Consider the following 21,133-nt stretch of genomic DNA (forward strand, 5'->3'; position numbering starts at 1 on the left):
GAAGAATTTTGAGCACAAAATAAAAGTCTTCGTTAGCGTACAATCATCTCTCGGAATTCGGAAAGTTCATATATTGACATTTTGCAATCACTTTAATTGTATAATCTCAAGCTTGATTCCTTTTCGTATGAATCTATAAAGCAAAAGGAACACAGCCATACATTTTCATACCTGAAACCAAATTTTCATAGGCATTATCTACAGTTGAACCTATTTCAACGGATAGGTTTCAAGGGGAACTTGTGTGGAACTTGGAATTGCTCATCCTTATTGTCTACTTGAATTTTGACTCAATATTTTCCGGAGATCAAGACAAGGCGAAGTAGCTTGTTAAGCCAAGTTTGAATCTTTAAGTACTAAATCATATACAATGCAGGTCGCTAAGCCAAGTTTGAATCTTTAAGTACTAAATCATATACAATGCAGGTCGTGTTCACGAATCAAAACATTAATTAAACATAGCAATCGTGAAATATTCTAATTTTGAGAATATTAATTAAATATAACACGAGAAGTCGCAGGTAAAGTCAATGTATTGATTGTATAATTTATTACTTAATTGCTCAACCAACGCCTAGGCATTTAATCCAAAGGGCAATGGCTTTGTCTTTGGTTGCTCATACAACATTAGTTACGACCTTATCGACCGAATTGATTTGAAGTTGGAACATGAATCGACCGGATGATTGGATGAACGTGTTAAAACGATTGAACCATTTGGTTCTGTTCATGGTTTTCCCCCTTTTTCTCTTCCACTTTGGTTTCAAGGTAATGATTTGCTTTGAACTTGTTTATAAAAGTTCTATCACATACGTCAAGATCCTATTAATAACAGCCATTCGAACAATAACCATGTAAGTTTCAAAAGGACAGGAGAAGGTTTGCTTTGGTCTCTTTGGTTCTCCCCATTTTTTTGTAACTCCGTGCTTGACGGAACGGTAATAAAAATATGAAAACTGTCCTCAAAACGGAACGGAACTATAGAAGTCCTTTCGGTTCATTTAACACCAACGAACTGCACAATAGAATATACAGCTTCGGTAGTTTGCCATATGATGAATCCTATACGAAGAGGAATCAAAATAGACAAATTGAGGAAATTAGGGGGTTAAATAACCCCAAAAACGGAGGCTTAAACAAAATTTGGCCAAAAAAAAGTTCTAAAGACCGAAATCGACCATGAAGTAGATCTAAACGTCAAATCCTACAAAGAAAGCAGTCTTCTTATTTTGCAATCAGCATCATGTAGTTGAGAAAAGAGCTTACTGAAAAGAGGAGAAATTAGCAGGTTAGACAAATTTTACTTTGCAAGGGAATGCATGCATGCATGCCGAAACATGTTGCAGAAATTCAAAAGGTAAGGAAATTCAAAAAAAAAAACCTTCCAGCAAATATAAATATATATGAATATCACATAGGAGTCATCTCATTTTCCTATGTTTTGAATGCTGGAGATTGATGAATGAAACAATGATTCGAACAAACATTATACAGGAAAGATCGAACATTGTGGCACTCCTCTGAATACTTAATTGCCATTAGATACATATATAAGATGATAACCCAATAAACAAACCTCTCTGTTTCCTCCTGACTGATTTCATCCTTTTCTCTCTAGATGACGATAAGCATGATATTCCGTAATTTTTACGTATTAAAATCAACGCACAAAGCCCAAGCATTTGCACTTCAACCATTGGAACCATCGGAACCCTCATTTGAAAGAAGCCTTGAACTTGTCCTTGACTGTATAAAGCTTGTATCTGGCCACCCTCCTCTTCCTCTTCTTCCCTGGGTCATTCCACCACAATGGTTTTATCGACTTCTAAAACATAAGAAACAGGCAAAGGCCAGAGTCCATTTCGACTTACAACATCAGGTTTGTCTATTCCCATCCCAAAGGCAATGGTAGCACATACAATCTGGACCTCTGCAGTATGCCATTTCTTTTGAACAGCTACTCTTTGACGGGCTACTAATCCAGCATGATAGCACACCATCTTTATACGGCACTTCTCATTCAAGTATTTTGTGACGTCAACACATTCACTCTTCGAAAGACAATATACTATGCCACAAAAATCAGCAAAACGATTCTGATTCTGAACTATCCTACATTGCTAGTCTTACATAATTGAAGGAGTGGGGGAGTTGGTCATAGAAGCTGACATGATGCATCAGCCAAGATCAAAATGTAGACCCAAATGACAATAAAAGGCATTGGTCATCTAGTAAGATTCTTCATCCTTGAACGGCCAGCATGAACGAATAGAGTAATACTTTTCTTGAAGCTCTATTTTTTAAGAATGATGTTTTCCACACCGGGTTTCTATTTGATTGGTTTTGGAAACTCCATATTTGCCTACATATATTGCTGTTGGTTACGTTATAGCAATGCATTTAATTTATCCTTCCATTGGCAGCTTTTGTAGACTGCAAACAGATTAGCAGCTTGTGAGGCAAGGATGAAAATATCAAACACAAGTAAACAAGAATTCCCTAGTGATTTACAGTTTCCCTCTCTGTAAACCCAGGATTTGAAATTTTCTTCTAGAGGCTGATGATCTTCTGTCACTCAATATTGTAAACTACACCCAAATTTTCCCTGTCCAAAATTCATATTTTCTTTGAAAAATCTTTGGCCATTTTGAGTTCCTTTGTGAGTTGCCTTGTGTCAAATTTGACTAATGACATATGTCCTGTTTGGGACAAACGCCATTCGGTTTTTCGTGATAAATGAAAACCCTATCAAGTTTCTTAATGTTCCCTTTATGTTCCTCTTGAGCCTTCTAAGAAGGGCTTCAATTCCCAGTAAGTATGATGAACTGAGCTAAAATAAAATATAAGGTTCAAGTGTTTCTGGTTGGTGATAAAAAAAAATGTTAAAGCAGTTTTGGCTAGTCTGTCATATATGAATGTACACCCCCTTAACATTACTAGTAGTCAAACTGTTGTTTTGAAATATTATCAAGGAAGGTAAACTGGTGCTGCTGCTTCTGTGACAGGTTTGGTTGGTCTATGTAATGATCAAGACTTACTTTGGGACTTCAATTCAATCAGCTGTATTGATGATCTTTTGCATAATTGGACAATTTTTTGCCCATCTGTGAAACAAGCTAGGGCAAGGAGCTCAAGAATTTGGTAATTAGTTTACATCCCATTTGATCCTATTGTTGTCATGAAATTGCTTATCACATGACTGATTTGGGTGTGACTCACTTGGGTGAGAAACTTCAAATTCCAGACTTGTGACCGATCAAAATGAAGAAAAGGGATTTTGCAGAGGAAGCATCAACAACAGCTGAGGACCATCTTGCGTGCCAGCAGTGAGACAAGTCATGTATTTTTAACATAGGTAAATAAGCAGTAAATTATCATTTTTCTTCTAATATTCATGTCCTACTTTTCATCACCATCTTCTTTTGACAAGATGGTTTTCCATGACAGGGTACTGCACTTTCCTGAATTGCTAGTCTTACATAATTGAGGGAGCGGGGTGGTTGGTTGTAGAAGCTAACATGATGCTTCAGCCAAGATCAAAATGTAGACCCAAATGTCAATAGAAGGCATTAGTCATCTAGTGAGATTCTTCATCCTTGAACAATCATCGTGAGTAAATAGAGTAATACTTTTCTTGAAGCTCTCTTTTTTAAGAATGATTTGCTCCACACTGGGTATCTATTTGATTGATTTTGGGGACAAACACCTTTCAATTTTCTGTGATGAACAAAAACCCTGTCAAGTTTCTTATTGTTCCCTTGATGTTCCCCTTAAACCTTCTAAGAAGGACATCAATTCTCAGTAACTATGAGGAGCCAAGGTAAAATAAAATTCAAGGTTCAAGTGTTTCAGGTTGGTGATAAAAAAAAATGCAAAATTAGTTTTGGCAAGTCTATCATATATGGTTTTAGACCACCTTAACATTATCAGAAGGGAAAATTTCAATTAAGGGGTCCTTTTCTCAAAAGAGGACCCAAAGTGAACAAGGTGTCAAATAAGGACTTAAAGTGCCCAATCAGTCCCAAATAGGGGCCCAAAGTGCTCAATTCGTCTTAGGCAAGGGCTTGGGTTCACCGGCTGGCGAGCACAGTTACTGTTCCGGCGACCAGAACAGTACATTTCATCTTTTTTTTTTTTTCCTTTTTCTGTTTTTTTTTCTTCTCTTCCCTCCGCCGGCCATAGCCGGGGCCGGCGGAGGTCACCGGCCTCAGGTAAGACCGCCCTCGCCGGCGTCGACCGAGGGCCGCCCTCGCCGGCGTCGGGCGAGGCCGTCCTCGCCGGCGGCCGGGCGAGGCCGCCTCGCCGGCGCGCGGCGAGGCCGCTCGCTCGGGCCGGGCGAGGTCGGCCTCGCGCGGCTTGCCGGCGAGGTCGAGCCTCGCCGCATTTGGCGAGGGCTTGGCTCCGCCGGGCCGCTAGCGAGGCTCGACCTCGCCGGCGTCGGGCGAGGCCGGTCTCCCGCAACGGCAAGGCCGGCCTCGCCCGAAGAACGGCGAGGTCGAGCCTCGCTGGGTTCTAGCGAGGGCTCGGCCTCGCTCGTAACGGCAGAGCCGGCCTCGCCCGACCCCGGCAAGGTCGAGCCTCGCCAGATCTGGCGAGGGCTCGACCTCGTCGGCGTCGGGCGAGGCCAGTCTAGCCCGACGCCGGCGAGGGCGGCCTCGCCGGCGACCTCCGCCGGCCCTGGTTATGGCCGGCGGAGGAAGAGAAGAAAAAAAAAAGAAAAGGAAAAGGAAAAGAAAAAAAAAACAGAAAGGAAAAAATAATAAAAAATTACTGTTCCGGGCCGGAATAGTAACGTTCTCGCCGGCCGGCGGGTATTTTGGCAGGCCGGCGACCCAGGCCCTTATTTGAAACTTTTTGGACACTTTGGGCCCCTATTTGGGACTGATTGGGCACTTTAGGCCCTTATTTGACACTTTGTTCACTTTGGGTCCTCTTTTGAGAAAAGGACCCCACTTGGGGTCCTTAATTGAAATTTTCCCTTATCAGTAGTCACAATGTTGTTTTGAAAGATTATCAAGCAAGGTCAACTATTGCTACTTTCATGACAGGTTTGGCTGGTCTTATGTGATGATCGAGACTTACTTTGGGACTTCAATTCAATAAGCTGTATTGATGACCTTTTGCCTAATTGAACAAATTTTTTGCCCTTCCGTGAAACAAGGTAGGATGAGGAGATCAAGAATTTGCTAATCAGTTTACATCCCATTTGATCCTATAGTTGTCATGGAGTTGTTTTGTCACATGACTGATTTGGGTGTGGCTAACTTGGATGAGGAACTTCAACTTTCATACCTTAGACCAATCAAAATGAAGAAAAGGGATTTTTGCAGAGGAAGCATGAGCAACAAACCGAGGACCATCTTGCGTGCTAACTTTGAAGAGGCTCGTGAGCTAACCTGGAGTGTCCTAAGGAAGTTTTGATGCTTGTGAAGATCGAAAACACTTGATCTGGTCTTAACAGCACATACCTGAACGATAGTAAATGTAGTATTTAAAATTGAATCTGCTTTCTGTATGCCCATTATGTTCTACCTCTGTCAATCAATTACATAGCCGCTGATATTTTTGTATGTTACGCTGATGCAGGGTTGTTTGATGCGGTTACATTAGAATGATATCACTCCTCAACTCGATGAGGCTCTGCAGAGGGAGGTATGCACTAACAGGATCCTCCATTTCTATCATTTATTTGTGTGACAATATCATTTGCATGTCGTCATATAGGTTTTTGATTTGATAAGCTCAGCCTCATGTATGCGGCATTGAATTCGTAAAGTTGAAATTGACCTCACAAATTATCCCGTATTGCTGATTTTGCTGATTAGATATTGCCAATAACCAAGTAACAAATACACCTTTCTGTTCTGTAGTTTAGGCACTTCACCTTTTCAAGATAATATTATTAACATCAATTCTGCTCCTAAACACAAACAAGGAAAGTATTGCTAATTGCTTACTTCTCCCAAGTCAGTTGTCTTCTTTTTCATTGACCAGCTAATGAAGTCTCTGTTCAATGTGTTCCTACTGTGATTGGCGTAAATGATGTTTAGGCATTTGTACCTTATCTTTTAGGGGGTAAATTTTGATGCTATGATGTCGGTTTTTTTCATTTACTGATAATTAGTCAGTGCCATTCTTCTTGTGTAGTTCAAGCTGCATTTCATGAAACTCAGAGATAGTCCCCAAACACCACGGGATGGAGATACAGGCAGGAATGAGCTATGTCATTATGGAAAGGCATTCCGAAGTTCCTTGCTATTGGCTTTTATCATGTGCACCGTGTTGTTAATACTCTTCAAATGATTCTTGATATAAAGCGACCTCTTCTCATGTGGTGTTTTAGTCCTTTGCAAGCTTTGGCATGGTGCCAATCTTCAGCAATAGCCAAATCACAACTCGCTTGCATGAAGACCGCATGTGCAGGTGGTTCTATATGTGTAAGTTAAGCATAAGTCATATTTCCTCAACAGAGGTAAATAAGCAGCGAACAATCATTTTTCTTCTGAGATTCATGACTTACTTTTCATCACTATCTTCTTTCAACAAGAAGGTTTTCCATGACAGGGTCCTGTACTTTCCTAAATTGCTAGTCTTACGTAGTTGAAGGAGTGGGGGAGTTGGTCATAGAAGCTGACATGATGGTTCAGCCAAGATCAAAATGTAGACCCGAATGTCAATAGAAGGCTTTGGTCATTTAGTAAGATTCTTCATTCTTGAACAGCCAGCATGAGCGGAAAGAGTAACACTTTTCTCGCAGCTCTATTTTTCAAGAATGATTTGCCCCACACCAAGTATCTATTTGATTGATTTTGGAAACTCCAGATTTACCTACATATATTGTTGTTGGATACGTAATAGCAATGGTTTTCATTTATCCTTCTATTGGCGTTTTTGCATCGCAAAACAGATTAGCGGCTTGTAAGGCAAGGATTAAATATGTAACATAGGTAAACAAGAATACCCTAGTTATTTGCAGTTTACCCCTCGGTAAACCCAGGATTTGAAATTTTCACCTAGAGGCCGATGATCTTCTGCTACTCAATATTGTAAACTGCGCCCAGAATTTCCCTGTCCAAATTAAAAAAATCCTTGGCCATTTTGAGTTCCTTTGTGAGTTGTCTTGTGTAAATTTAACTAATGACATGTCCTGTTTGGGACAAACGCCTTTCAGTTTTTTTGTGATGAACGAAAGCCCTGTCCAGTTTCTTAATGTTCCCTTGATGTTCCTCTTGAATTTTCTAAGAAGAGCATCAATTCCCAGTAAGTACAATGAACTGAGCTAAACTAAAATGTAAGGTTCAAGCATTTCTAGTTGGTGATATAAAAAAAATGTTAAAAGTAGTATTGGCTAATCTGTCATATATGAATGTACACCCCTTAACATTACCTGCAGTCAAACTGTTGTTTTGAAATATTATCAAGCAAGGTAAACTGGTGCTACGTCTATGACAGGTTTGGAAAAGTGAAAAGAGCCCTTCCCAAAATTTATACTCATTTGGTTCGAGCAAAAACCCTTGAAGGTATATCTAATTGGTTAATAATCAAACTCTACCACATCAAATTGTGGTCACCAATCATGCATTCAAGTTTCAATGGAAGCAATTTCTTGGATGCCACTCTCAGATATTCTTGTACCATGTACTCGATTATAATGGTGGATTTTTGTTAGTTAAAAGCTACTCGCGAGGTACCCATAGTCTGATTCGCTTGTTGTCCACTCAAACTTGGACTCAATTTTTACATAGCACAAAACAAGGCCAAGTAGCTTGTTAAGCCAATTTCGAATCTATAAGTACTAAATCATATATAATGCGGGTTGTGTTAAAATACTTGTTAAATGTACTTAACATGAAATAATTTAATTTTCAGAATATTGATTAAGCGTAACACAAGAAAAGTTGCAAGTAAAGTCTATATATTGACTGTGTAGATTATATATTTAGTTGCTTAATCAAAGGGCAATGGCCTTGTGTTTGACTACTCGTGGAACATATCACAACCATATCAACATAATTGATTTTAAGCTGGAAAATTGTGAATCCATCGGATAATTGGACGAATGAGTCGAAGCAATTGAACCAATTAGGTTCTCTTCATGGGTTTTTCGCCTTTTTTCTTCTACTTCAATTTCATGCTAGCAATTTGCTTTGAGCATGTTTTTGAAGTTCTATCACATTTTATGTCAAGATCCTTTAACAGCCATACAAACAACAACTACGTAAGTTTCGAAAGGACAGAAGAGGTTTCACTTTATTTTTTTGGATTTCCTCAATTTTGTAATTCTGAGCTTGACGGGACGGTATTAGAAATATGAAAACTGTCCACGAATCACATTGTAACTACGCAAAGCCTTTCGGTTTACTTGTCACCGGCACATGGCAGTTTAGACTATAGCTCTTTGGGCAGTATACATTGCCATATGATGAATCGTACGAGGAGAAATCGATATAGATGAATTGAGGAAATTAGGGGTTTAAAGAAGCCCAGAAATAAGGCGTAAACAACATTTGGCCAAAACAAAGTCCTAAACAACGAAATCAACCCTGAAATAGATCAAAACGTGTCACGCCCCGGACCCCAACGGCTCGCGACACCCCTTCAACGGTCATATTGAACGCGACGTCCCAGGACGTGTCGCCGACCCAAACGAAACACCCAACGATAGAGGCAAGCGGAAGCGAATTTAAAACAATCCAGACAATAAAATATGACAAAGGGATAGCACAAAATAATAATTCCAAATACACAACATCAAAAGGGAATAGTGGTGGGGTATCCTACTTCGCTATACAAAAGAGGGGCACACAAAATATGGGGTAACTTGACCCGTCCTCCATCCCCGAGATACCCTGGTGGCGTCTCCAATCAATCACGGTCGCAGATCTGAAAATGGTTATATAATAACCGTGAGAACAAATCTCAATAAGCAACCCCCTATACCCCACATAGGCCAATGCGTACCCAGACAAGTTGTAACATGCAATCTAACCAATAACTTATATATAATTCACATCAATGGACTTACCTCGCCATCCAATCACATGCCCACACTGTACATTAGTCAAATCACATTAGTGCATCCAGCAGAGCTCATATTCAGATCACACAAGGAAATTTCCCATGCATCATACAATAACACTCGCGCGTGTCTCGATTATAAGGTAAAACCACTTGGGCACGTCCCATACCATGCCTAGCAGTATTCACCTCATAATCAAACACTATGCAACATGCGTGGTCCAGCCAACTTTCTCACGACCTCCCAGGTCCTTTCACACTGCCCGCGCCACTGCGCCTCAGGCCCATTCTCACGACCCGCGCTACTGCGTCTCAGGTCAGCCCTCAGATCAAGCCGGGCTCCGTCCCTCACCGGACATTTCACACTTTCCCACGACCCGCGCCATCGCGCGCTCGGGTCAGCCTCGAGATCAAGTTTCGGGCTCCGTCCCTCATCGGACATTTCACACTTTCCCACGACCCGCGCTACTGCGCCTCAGGTCAGCCCTCAGATCAAGCCGGGCTCCGTCCCTCACTGGACATTTCACACTTTCCCACGACCCGCGCTACTGCGCCTCAGGTCAGCCCTTAGATCAAGTCGGGCTCCGTCTCGCGTAACCACGCCTCAGGACATTTTTCCCTTTCCAATGACCCGCGTAACCTACGCCTCAGGTCTAACTCACCTTTCACAGCCCGCGTAAACACGCCTCAGGCTCAGCCCTCCGATCGATCCGGGCTTTTCTCATGCACATGCACCACAACACAAAATTCACCTTGCTCTTAGTCATATAAATCAATTTCAATCACCACCCTTTCACCAATGACAATCTAGCACGCCACATCAGTAAACTCAATTCATGCTCCCCACATCGGTCCACCGACCCGACATTCAAGTCAACACATTCAATAAATTCCAATTCACCCACAAGCGCCACGACAATTCAGTCATGCTATTTACCTCAGTCAATCACTAAATTAGCCACACAATTATCACCACAATAATTCATCAATTGGGCACACTCAATCTAATTAGCCCATGCCTAAATTAATTCCTAACCCGGTACTAATCACATCCTAAACAAGTCTAAAAATACCCAAAGTACTAGGTAGGGTTTAGGAAGTCACTTACTAGGTTTTGGCCCGGGCAAAGTCGGCTCGGCCCAAAATGGCCCGGGTGAACAGTGCCGAACTAGGCACGGGCGCAGGCCAACGGGCGCGTTGGCCGACCAAAGTGGGCACAATGGCCGATCGGCGTGCCTGGCGCGCGGGCGCGGCGGACGTGCGGCGTGCCCGGGCGCACGAGCGAGCGGATGGGCGACGCGCCCGGGCGACGGGCCGGGCTGAATCGGGCAACGCGCCTGGGCGACGGCACGGGCGCGGCAACGGGCACGGGCGCGGCACGGCGACGGGCGTGCGGCTTGGTCGCGTGGGCGACGAGCCGGCCACGGCCTGGGCTGGCTGGCCGGGCAGCGAACGGTGGCGGCGGCGCGTGGCGGTGACGACGACGACGACGCCAGCGGGACGCGGCGACGGCGAGCTGGACAGGGAGAAAAAGAGTGAACCGGGGCCGAGGGTGAGGGAGAGAGAGGGATCGATGCCGAGTGGGAGAGATGGCGGACCCGGCGGCGACGAGGCAAAGCACGGCGGCGAGTTGGACGGCGGAGCGGGCCGGATAGCGGCGGCAACGGGACCGCCGGCCCGCGGCGGTCGTGGGGCGAGCTCACGGCTCGTGCGAACACGGGGGAGGGGATAGGACAGCCGGTCGGGGGCGATGGCTGACGGACGGCGCGGCGCGGCGGTCGAGCTGGCCGGTGACGGCACGGCACGCGGCGACGAGCGAGACGGCATCGGGCGGAGCGGAGTCCGCACGCGGCTGCGTCGGGGAGGAAGAAAACCGGCGTAAAAAGAAAGGAAGAAGAAAGAGAAGAAGAAGGAAGAAGAAGAGAGAGAGGAGAGAGGGTGTCAAAGGAGGGGGGGAAGAATGGGCATGAGTGACATTGCAGGGGGGTTGCGTGCGGTCAGAGAGGAGAGAAGAGAAAGGAGAGAGAGAGAGAGAGAGAGAGAGAGAGAGAGAGAGAGAGAGAGAGAGAACGTGCGCGGTCAGAAGGGGGAGCGTGCGCGCGGAGGAGAGAGGAGAGAGGAGAGAGAAAAAAAAAATTTAACTTCAATCAAATATTAAATGCGATCCGATGACCCAAATTCAAAATCGAAAGAGATCTACCGGTCCAAAATATGCCTCGCATATAAAAATGGACAAAGGCCGAATTAATTAAATCAAACTATAGCGAGGGAGGTCTACTAGTCCAAATTCGCACCCGGTCAAAAACTCCCATTTTTCCATTATTCCCGACAATCTCAACGCCGGCTACGATAATATTGACACCGTCCAATTTATTTCGTCCCGAAACTCCCAAAATCGATCGCAAGTTCGGGGTCTAAATAACGGCCAGATTTGATCGAGTGCGATTCTAGCGAAATCTCTAATTTAAAATGATAATCGGGAGTGATCAGTTCCCGGGCGAGATTTTACTATAAGCACACTGACAAATTATACGTTTTATAAAACCCAAAAATGGGCCGAAATTCGGGATGTCACAACTCTTCCCCCCTTACAAAAATTTCGTCCTCGAAATTTACAATCCAAACCCGACTACTCAAACAATTGGGGGTACTATTGTCGCATCGCCTCCTCGCTTTCCCATGTGGCACCTTCCGTCCCGTGATGTTCCCAGATAACTTTAACCAACGGAATCGTCTTGCTCCTCAAAACCTGTTCCTTCCTGTCCTCGATCCGAACTGGCTTCTCCACGTACGACACCCTGTCGTCCACGAATATTACCACATGATTCAGCACGTGGGTCGGATCCAGTTTGTACTTCCTCAACATCGACACGTGGGAGACGTTATGAACTTGCGACAAATTCGGCGGTAAGGCGAGACGGTAGGCCAACGTCCCAATCCTTTCCAAAATCTCGAACGGGCCTATATACCTTGGACTTAGTTTCCCTTTCTTGCCAAACCGAGATAGTCCTCTCATTAGCGAGATCTTAAGAAATACATGGTCGCCAATCTGAAACTCTAACGGCCTACGCCTTCGGTCTGCGTAACTTTTCTGACGACTCTGGGCTGTTCTCAACCTTTCCCGGATAGCCTTTACTGTTTTCACCGATTGCTGAACTAACTCTGGACCCGTTATACTTCTTTCCCCCACTTCATCCCAACACAATGGTGTTCTGTACGCCCTGCCATATAGTGCCTCAAACGGTGCCATTCTGATACTTTGCTGGTAGCTATTATTGTAGGGAAATTCCACCAAATGCAACTGTTCTTCCCACTTGCCCCGAAAGTCTAACACACACGCCTCAAAGATATCCTCTAATGTCCGAATAGTCCTCTCAGACCGGCCATCCGTCATGCGGATGATAGGCCGTGCTGAATTGCAACTTAGTCCCTATGGCCGATTGCAGACTTTTTCAAAAATTCGCAGTAAACTGGGGATCACGGTCCGAAGTGATTGATACCGGTACTCCATGAAGACGAACAACTTGTCGCACATATAACTCTGCCAACCTTTCTAGCTCGAAGTCCTTTCGCACCGCCAGGAAGTGCGCTGACTTCGTCAATCTATCTACTATCACCCAAATAGAATCATGTCCCCTCTGGCTTCTCGGCAGTCCCGTTACAAAATCCATTGTGATATGTTCCCATTTCCATTCTGGGATTTCCAACGGTTGCAACATTCCACCAGGCTTACAATGTTGTGCCTTCACTTGTTGGCACGTCAAACACTTGGCCACATGCTTGGCTACGTCTACTTTCATTCCATTCCACCAATAGTGTTGACGGGCCTCCGTACATCTTAGTGCTGCCCGGGTGGATACTGTAATTGCTCCTATGAGCCTCCGACAAAATCTCTTCCTTAAGCTCCAAATCATCGGGCACACACAAACGTCCTCGAAATTTAAGAATTCCATCTTCAAATACTTGGAAGTCCGGTTTCCTCTTAGTGTTATCCATACTCACGATTTTCTGAATCTCAAGGTCCGTAGACTGCAACGTCTTGATCTTGGCTTGCACTTCCGGCTCAATCCTTAATGTCCCCATCAGACTGGAGAGGTGTTCTACCTCGAACTTAAATTCTGAGTCTCGCGCTCCTTCCAATAAAATCCACTCTTTGACTAATAATTGCGCGATGTTCGATTTCCGGCTTAAGGCATCCGCTACCCGGTTGGCTTTTTCAGGATTATACAAAATATCACAGTCATAGTCCTTCAGAAGCTCCATCCAACGCCTTTGCCTCTTATTCAATTCTTTCTGCGAAAACAAATACTTGAGGCTCTGATGGTCCGTATAAATGTGGAACATTTCTCCATATAAATAGTGCCTCCAAATCTTAAGTGCGAAAACGATTGCTGCCAATTCCAAGTCGTGAGTTGGGTAGTTCATCTCATGAGGCCTTAACTGACGCGATGCATAAACAACCACCCTTCCATGTTGCATTAGCACGCATCCCAATCCCTTGAGCGAAGCATAGCTATAAATCTCATATCCTCCCGGTCCTGAAGGGATCGTTAACACTGACGCAGTTGTCAATCTCTGCTTCAACTCCCGAAAGCTCTCTTCGCACTTTTCCGTCCATTCAAACTTAGTCTCCTTCTTAAGCAACCTTATCAATGGAGTGGCTATTGCCGAGAATCTTTCCACAAATCGTCTATAGTAACCTGCCAGTCCTAAGAAGCTTCGAACCTCAGTAACTGTCGTCGGTCTCGGCCAATCCATCACTGCCTCAATCTTTGCCGGATCCACGGAGATTCCTTCTCCGAAAATTATGTGCCCAAGAAACGCTACACGGTTCAGCCAAAACTCGCACTTGCTAAACTTAGCATACAGTGCATGCTCCCTTAACGTCCGTAGAACTCTTTCCAAATGTACCTCATGTTCCTCGGAACTCTTTGAATACACCGAATATCATCTATGAACACGATCACAAACCGATCTAAAAATTCCTTGAATACCCGATTCATTAAATCCATGAAAGCAATGGGGCATTAGTTAGTCCAAATGGCATTACGTAAACTCATAGTGCCCATATCTCGTCCTAAATGCCGTTTCGGTATATCCTCCTTCTTAATCCTCAATTGGTGGTAATCCGTCCTCAAGTCGATCTTTGAAAATATCGATGCACCTTGCAACTGATCAAACAGGTCATCTATCATTGGCAACGGATACTTATTCTTAATGGTCACCTAGTTCAATTGTCTGTAGTCAATGCACAACCTCAAGGATCCATCCTTTTTCCTCACGAACAACACTGGCGCTCCCCATGGAGACGCACTCGGCGAATAAAACCTTTATCCAATAACTCCTGCGTTTGGACCTTCAATTCCTTCAATTCCGACAGTGACATCCTATAGGGTACTTTCAAGATCGGTTCTATCCCTGGGGCTAATTCACCCACAAACTCCACTTCTCTATCAGGTGGCAATTCCGGCAATTCCTGAGGAAAGACATCAGGAAGATTACACACTTCGACTATGTCCTCTAGCCTTGACTCCTTAACCAACGAGTTAATCACAAGATAGTTATCTTTCCACACCTCAAAGACGAGGCTTAATCCCTCCAATTTCAATCCAACAGTCTGCCAAATTAAATCACCCCGGTTCTTTACAAAATCCAAATTTCCAAGCAACACTCATCCTTCCAAATCCGTCCAAGAATATCATCAGTAATCCATAAATCCTTAAATCGATCGCGCCTATTCACCATAAAATTGATTATAAGTCTTACATGACCACTCAAGCGATAACTTCAAAATCATCTTCTATTGTACCCAATACCATCTCATAACGCATCTAGACTTTCAAGGCGCATCATTCACTTCCTTCTCAGCCACAACATACACTTTTCCTTACGTCCTTAGTCGATTCTGATAAATCTGCGAGGCAGCTCTCGCTTAATGTCCTACCTGCGATCGCTGCGATTGCATTAGTGACCTAACCTGTCGGTTCAACAATTTCTCACTTGGTGACCTTACTGTCCACATCCACAACATGCTCCACTTCTACCTTAGCAATAGTCATTCCTATGCCTCTTTCCATAAGACCGACATGCGGCGTTGGAGTCGTAGTTCGACTTCCCAAAGTTCTTTCTTACTAGAGGAACAAATCTTCGATTCTCTGTCATAGACTTCTTTCCAAAGTTCCTATTGTCCCTAGCCGGCGCGTACCGCGATCCATATACGGTAACCCTCTCATTCATATCCCTTTCAACCATTTAAGCCTTGTCATACAGCTCATTACGATCCCTTAAGTTCATTAGCATCAACTGATCGCGGAGATTCAGTTTCAGTCCATCCCGGAACCTCCTTGTCCTATCTACACAATCATTGACTATCCTTGGTGCGTACTTAGACAACCTTACAAACTCGACCTCGTACTGATCGACTGACATTCAATTTTAGCGAAGCCAAAGAAACTCTGTCATTTTCTGTCCTCACGCACTCTCTGAAAGTGCCTCCCATTGAAGGCCTCGATAACGACACCCCAGCTTGGAAATATGCCCTATGAAATATCCCACTTCGGGGCCCTCTTACCAATCCTTTGCATCTCCTTAGAGTTGATATATAGCCAGGGTCACTTTCTCCTCACCAGTGCACCCGAATACCTCAAAAGCAATGTAGCCTCAGGGTCACATTTACCATCGAACTTCAGAGGTTTCAATTTCAAATATTTTCCAACCAGCTGACGCATCTATCTGATTGCATTAACTTGCCCTTGACCTTGATTCCCAACATTTCTATTATGCCCATGATTCCCGTTATTTCCATTGGCGGCGACAACAGCGGCCTCAGCATTAGTAGCAACAGTCGCATTTTACTGCTTAGTCTGCCTTCCCATTAAAATTCCAACTTCCTCGAGTGCCCTCGAAATTCCATCCACTATGGGATCCTCTGCAACTCTAACTTGCGGACCTACACGACCTCGACCTCGACCTCTTCCTCGGCTACTCATACTCACAGGGTTCACACCACCCACTTACCTGCTATAATTCCCCTCGGGAATTAAAGACCTAGGCCAACTATACCAGTCTAAAGCCCTAGGCAGTGAATCACAACAATAATTCACTAAGCAGGCAGCCAATCACAATCGACAACCAATCACAACCAACATAGTTCGTGCACTTACCTCAAGTCCTGACGCACCTGCACCTCACATAATATTGCATAAAAATCACTTAGCAAATCACAATCACACAGTCTGGGGTACGCATGGCACACAAATCTCCCTAACTAACTACCCCAAAGTCATCGCTCCTTATCACTCCAGTTTCGACCATCTTAGTTCGAGCTAACCTTGCTCTGATACCAAATCAACAGGGATGTCACGCCCCGGACCCCAACGGCTCGCGACACCCTTTCAACGGTCGTATTGAACGCGACGTCCCAGGACGTGTCGCCGACCCAAACGAAACACCCAACGATAGAGGCAAGCGGAAGCGAATTTAAAACAACCCAGACAATAAAATATGACAAAGGGATAGCACAAAATAATAATTTCAAATACACAACATCAAAAGGGAATAGTGGTGGGGTATCCTACTTCGCTATACAAAAGAGGGGCACACAAAATATGGGGTAACTTGACCCGTCCTCCATCCCCGAGATACCCTGGTGGCGTCTCCAATCAATCACGGTCGCAGATCTGAAAATGGTTATATAATAACCGTGAGAACGAGTCTCAATAAGTAACCCCCTATACCCCCACATAGGCCAATGCGTACCCAGACAAGTTGTAACATGCAATCTAACCAATAACTTATATATAATTCACATCAATGGACTTACCTCGCCATCCAATCACATGCCCACGCTGTACATTAGTCAAATCACATTAGTGCATCCAGCAGAGCTCATATTCAGATCACACAAGGAAATTTCCCATGCATCATACAATAACACTCGCGCGCGTCTCGATTATAAGGTAAAACCACTTGGGCACGTCCCATACCATGCCTAGCAGTATTCACCTCATAATCAAATACTATGCAACATGCGTGGTCCAGCCAACTTTCTCACGACCTCCCGGGTCCTTTCACACCGCCCGCGCCCACCGCGCCTCAGGGCCCATTCTCACGACCCGCGCTCTGCGCTCGGGTCAGCCCCTCGGATCAAGCCGGGCTCCGTCCCTCACCGGACATTTCACACTTTCCCACGACCCGCGCTACTGCGCCTCAGGTCAGCCCTCAAATCAAGCCGGACTCCGTCCCTCACTGGACATTTCACACTTTCCCACGACCCGCGCCATCGCGCCCCAGTCGCCCTCGGATCAAGCCGGGCTCCGTCCCTCACTCGGACATTTCACACTTTCCCACGACCCGCGCTACTGCGCCTCAGGTCAGCCCTTAGATCAAGCCGGGCTCCGTCTCGCGTAACCACGCCTCAGGACATTTTTCCCTTTCCAATGACCCGCGTAACCTACGCCTCAGGTCTAACTCACCTTTCACAGCCCGCGTAAACACGCCTCAGGCTCAGCCCTCCGATCGTCCGGGCTTTTCTCATGCACATGCACCACAACACAAAATTCACCATGCTCTTAGTCATATAAATCAATTTCAATCACCACCCTTTCACCAATGACAATCTAGCACGCCACATCAGTAAACTCAATTCATGCTCCCCACATCGGTCCACCGACCCGACATTCAAGTCAACACATTCAATAAATTCCAATTCACCCACAAGCGCCACGACAATTCAGTCATGCTATTTACCTCAGTCAATCACTAAATTAGCCACACAATTATCACCACAATAATTCATCAATTGGGCACACTCAATCTAATTAGCCCATGCCTAAATTAATTCCTAACCCGGTACTAATCACATCCTAAACAAGTCTAAAAATACCCAAAGTACTAGGTAGGGTTTAGGAAGTCACTTACTAGGTTTTGGCCCGGGCAAAGTCGGCTCGGCCCAAAATGGCCCGGGTGAACAGTGCCGAACTAGGCGCGGGCGCAGGCCAATGGGCGCGCTGGCCGGCCAAAGTGGGCACAATGGCCGATCGGCGTGCCTGGCGCGCGGGCGCGGCGGACGTGCGGCGTGCCCGGGCGCACGAGCGAGCGGATGGGCGACGCGCCCGGCGACGGAGGCCGGCTGAACGGGCAACGCGGGCTTGGGCGACGGGCACGGGCGCGGGCACGGCGACGGGCGCGCGGCTTGGTCGCGTGGGCGACGAGCCGGCCACGGCTGGGCCTGGCCGGGCCGGCGGCGAACGGTGGCGGCGGCGACGCGGTGGCGACGACGACGACGACAATGACGCGCGCGGCGGCATGGAAATGGGACGGGGAGAAAAAGAGTGAACCGGGGGGTGAGGGTGAGGAGAGAGAGGGATCGAGGCCGAGGGGGAGAGATGGCGGACCGGCGGCGACGAGGCAGATCGGCGGCAAGCTGGACGGCGGAGCGGGCAGGCAAGCGGCGGCAACTGGGACGGCCGGGCCCGCGGCGGTCGTGGGGGCGAGCTCACGGCTCGTGCGAACAGGGGGAGGGGATAGGACAGCCGGTCGGGGGCGATGGCTGACGGACGGCGCGGCGCGGCGGTCGAGCTGGCCGGCGACGGCACGGCACGCGGCGACGAGCGAGACGGCGTCGGGCGGAGTGGAGTCCAGACGCGGCTCGTCGGGGAGGAAGAAAACCGAAGCAGAAAAAGAAAGGAAGAAGAAAGAGAAGAAGAAGGAAGAAGAAGAGAGAGAGGAGAGAGGGTGTCAGAGGAGGGGGGGAAGAATGGGCATGAGTGACATTGCAAGGGGGGTTGCGTGCGGTCAGAGAGGAGAGAAGAGAAAGGAGAGAGAGAGAGAACGTGCGCGGTCAGAAGGGGGAGCGTGCGCGCGGAGGAGAGAGGAGAGAGGAGAGAGAAAAATAATAAAAAAATTAACTTCAATCAAATATTAAATGCGATCCGCTGACCCAAATTCAAAATCGAAAGCGATCTACCGGTCCAAAATAAGCCTCGCATATAAAAATGGACAAAGGCCGAATTAATTAAATCAAACTATAGCGAGGGAGGTCTACTAGTCCAAATTCGCACCCGGTCAAAAACTCCCCTTTTTCCATTATTCCTGACAATCTCAACGCTGGCTACGATAATATTGACACCGTCCAATTTATTTCGTCCTGAAACTCCCAAAAATCGATTGCCAAGTTCGGGGTCTAAATAACGGCCAGATTTGATCGAGTGCGATTCTAGCGAAATCTCTAATTTAAAATGATAACCGGGAGTGATCAGTTCCCGGGCGAGATTTTACTATAAGCATACTGACAAATTACGCGTTTTATAAAACCCAAAAATGGGCCGAAATTCGGGATGTCACAAAACGTCAATCCTACAAACACAAGTATTCATCTGATTTTGCAAACAGCATCAATTTTTTTTAGAAAAAGAGCTTACTGAGAAGAGGAGAGATGAACAGATCAGACAACTTTCTTTACCCAAAAAAAAAAAAACAGATCAGACAACTTTGCATGGGCATGCATACAGAATCCTGTTACAAATAAATAAGAAGGTAAGAAAATTAAAAAAAGAATCGGCATTTATAAATATATACGACCATCACATACGAGTCGTCTCATTTTCCTATTTTTTGAATGCTAGAGATCCATGAATGAAACGACGAGTTGGACGAACGTAATACTGGAAAGATCGAACATTGTAGCACTCTTTTGAATATTTGATTACCATTAGATACATATAAAGATAAACACCCAACAAACACAGCAAACCTCTGTGTTGCCTCTTGACAGATCTCACCCTTTTTCTCTCTTGATGGCGATGAACACGATATTCCGTAATTTCTACTAATTAGAATCAGCATGTGATGCTCGAGCATTTGCGCTTCAACCATTGGAACCCTTGTTTGAAAGAAGCCTTGAACTTGCCTTCGACGGAATAAAACTTGTATCTGGCCACCCTCCTCTTCCTCTTCTTCTCCGGATCATTCCACCACGACGCTTTTATCGCCGACTTCTTCACTTTGTATACTTTGTGCGGGGGCAAAGTGGGTTTGAGCATGTGAGGCCGGGATTTGGCTACGTACATTGGGTTTTGGTTAAGAGTTTGGATTGTCATGATCTCTACAGTCTAACCAACTCCATGGGATTGGTAACTCGGCGACGACGGGTCCATCTGTGTCCTCACTCTCTCTCTCTCCCGGCCCTCCCTCGTGGCCTCTCCCCTCTCTCAGACGAGAAGGATTCTTTTTTCGGAGAGAGAGAGAGAGAGAGAGAGAGAGAGAGAGAGAGAGAGAGAGAGAGAGAGAGAGAAGGGGTCTCTCTAATGTTCTGAGATGGAGATGACAGCAAACAGAGAGGTGGTTTTTTCTGTTGGGGATGGAGACTTTCATGTAAGAGAGAGAGGCGACCAAGATTTGGACATTCTATTTTTAACATTGGGATATAAATGCATGCAATTTTGTTCTTTCTTTTGAAATTATGATGATGCTTTTATTTTGGTAAGTGAAGTTAGAGGTTACATGCCATGCGGCGAAGGCTTCTGTATCTTTGATATTAACCCGTGATGCCACCAAAATCGGCTTCAGAGGCGAGACGAATTCGTCCCAAACCAACATTCACAATGTTCATCAGGTGGATGAAATTTAAATTATTCAAAAATCAAAGAAAGATCCGCAACGATACTCATCTTAAATCAATGATAATGACACAAGACCTAGACCAAATCCGATAGGAAATTAATGTGATCATGCACATACCTAAATTGCAGTTACTTTCGGTTTCGCTTGTCCCTCTTTTTGGTTCTTCCCATAGCCAGATACAACACGCTTTGTTTCCCCAGAATCGCTTAGCTAGAGATCTGGAATGCGAACGATAGGCATGGCGAAGGCAACTAACAGCGCAAGGTGCAATGTCTGCATAGATGGCTGCTCGTTTTGGTGAATGACTCACCAATACTATTTAGCTCAAGTCGAGTATATACACTCTTATCCAAGGAAATTCAAGAGTAACTTCGTGTTGGGGAACCGTGGGAAACCAGAACTCAAAAGCATAGAGTGTGGCTGTGGTCGAAGCCTGACCAAGGAGCTTTCTGAAGCACCAAAATTTTCTTAAGAAAAAGCGACCCAGCACAAG

The 21,133-nt window shown here is 45.4% G+C and overlaps 1 long non-coding RNA gene across 1 annotated transcript; it reads left to right on the forward strand.

The window, feature by feature from the left end:
• Positions 1 to 5,402: 5,402 nt before the first annotated feature.
• Positions 5,403 to 6,506, forward strand: LOC115662823 (uncharacterized). The gene is made up of 2 exons (XR_008816072.1): positions 5,403 to 5,652; positions 6,148 to 6,506. It is a non-coding gene; the product is annotated as an uncharacterized LOC115662823 (long non-coding RNA).
• The last annotated feature ends 14,627 nt before the right edge of the window (positions 6,507 to 21,133 follow it).

Source organism: Syzygium oleosum, unplaced genomic scaffold, assembly GCF_021117445.2.
Source record: "Syzygium oleosum isolate NSW1041296 unplaced genomic scaffold, Sole_v2.1 Sole_v2.03, whole genome shotgun sequence".
NCBI classification, from domain to species: Eukaryota; Viridiplantae; Streptophyta; class Magnoliopsida; order Myrtales; family Myrtaceae; genus Syzygium; species Syzygium oleosum.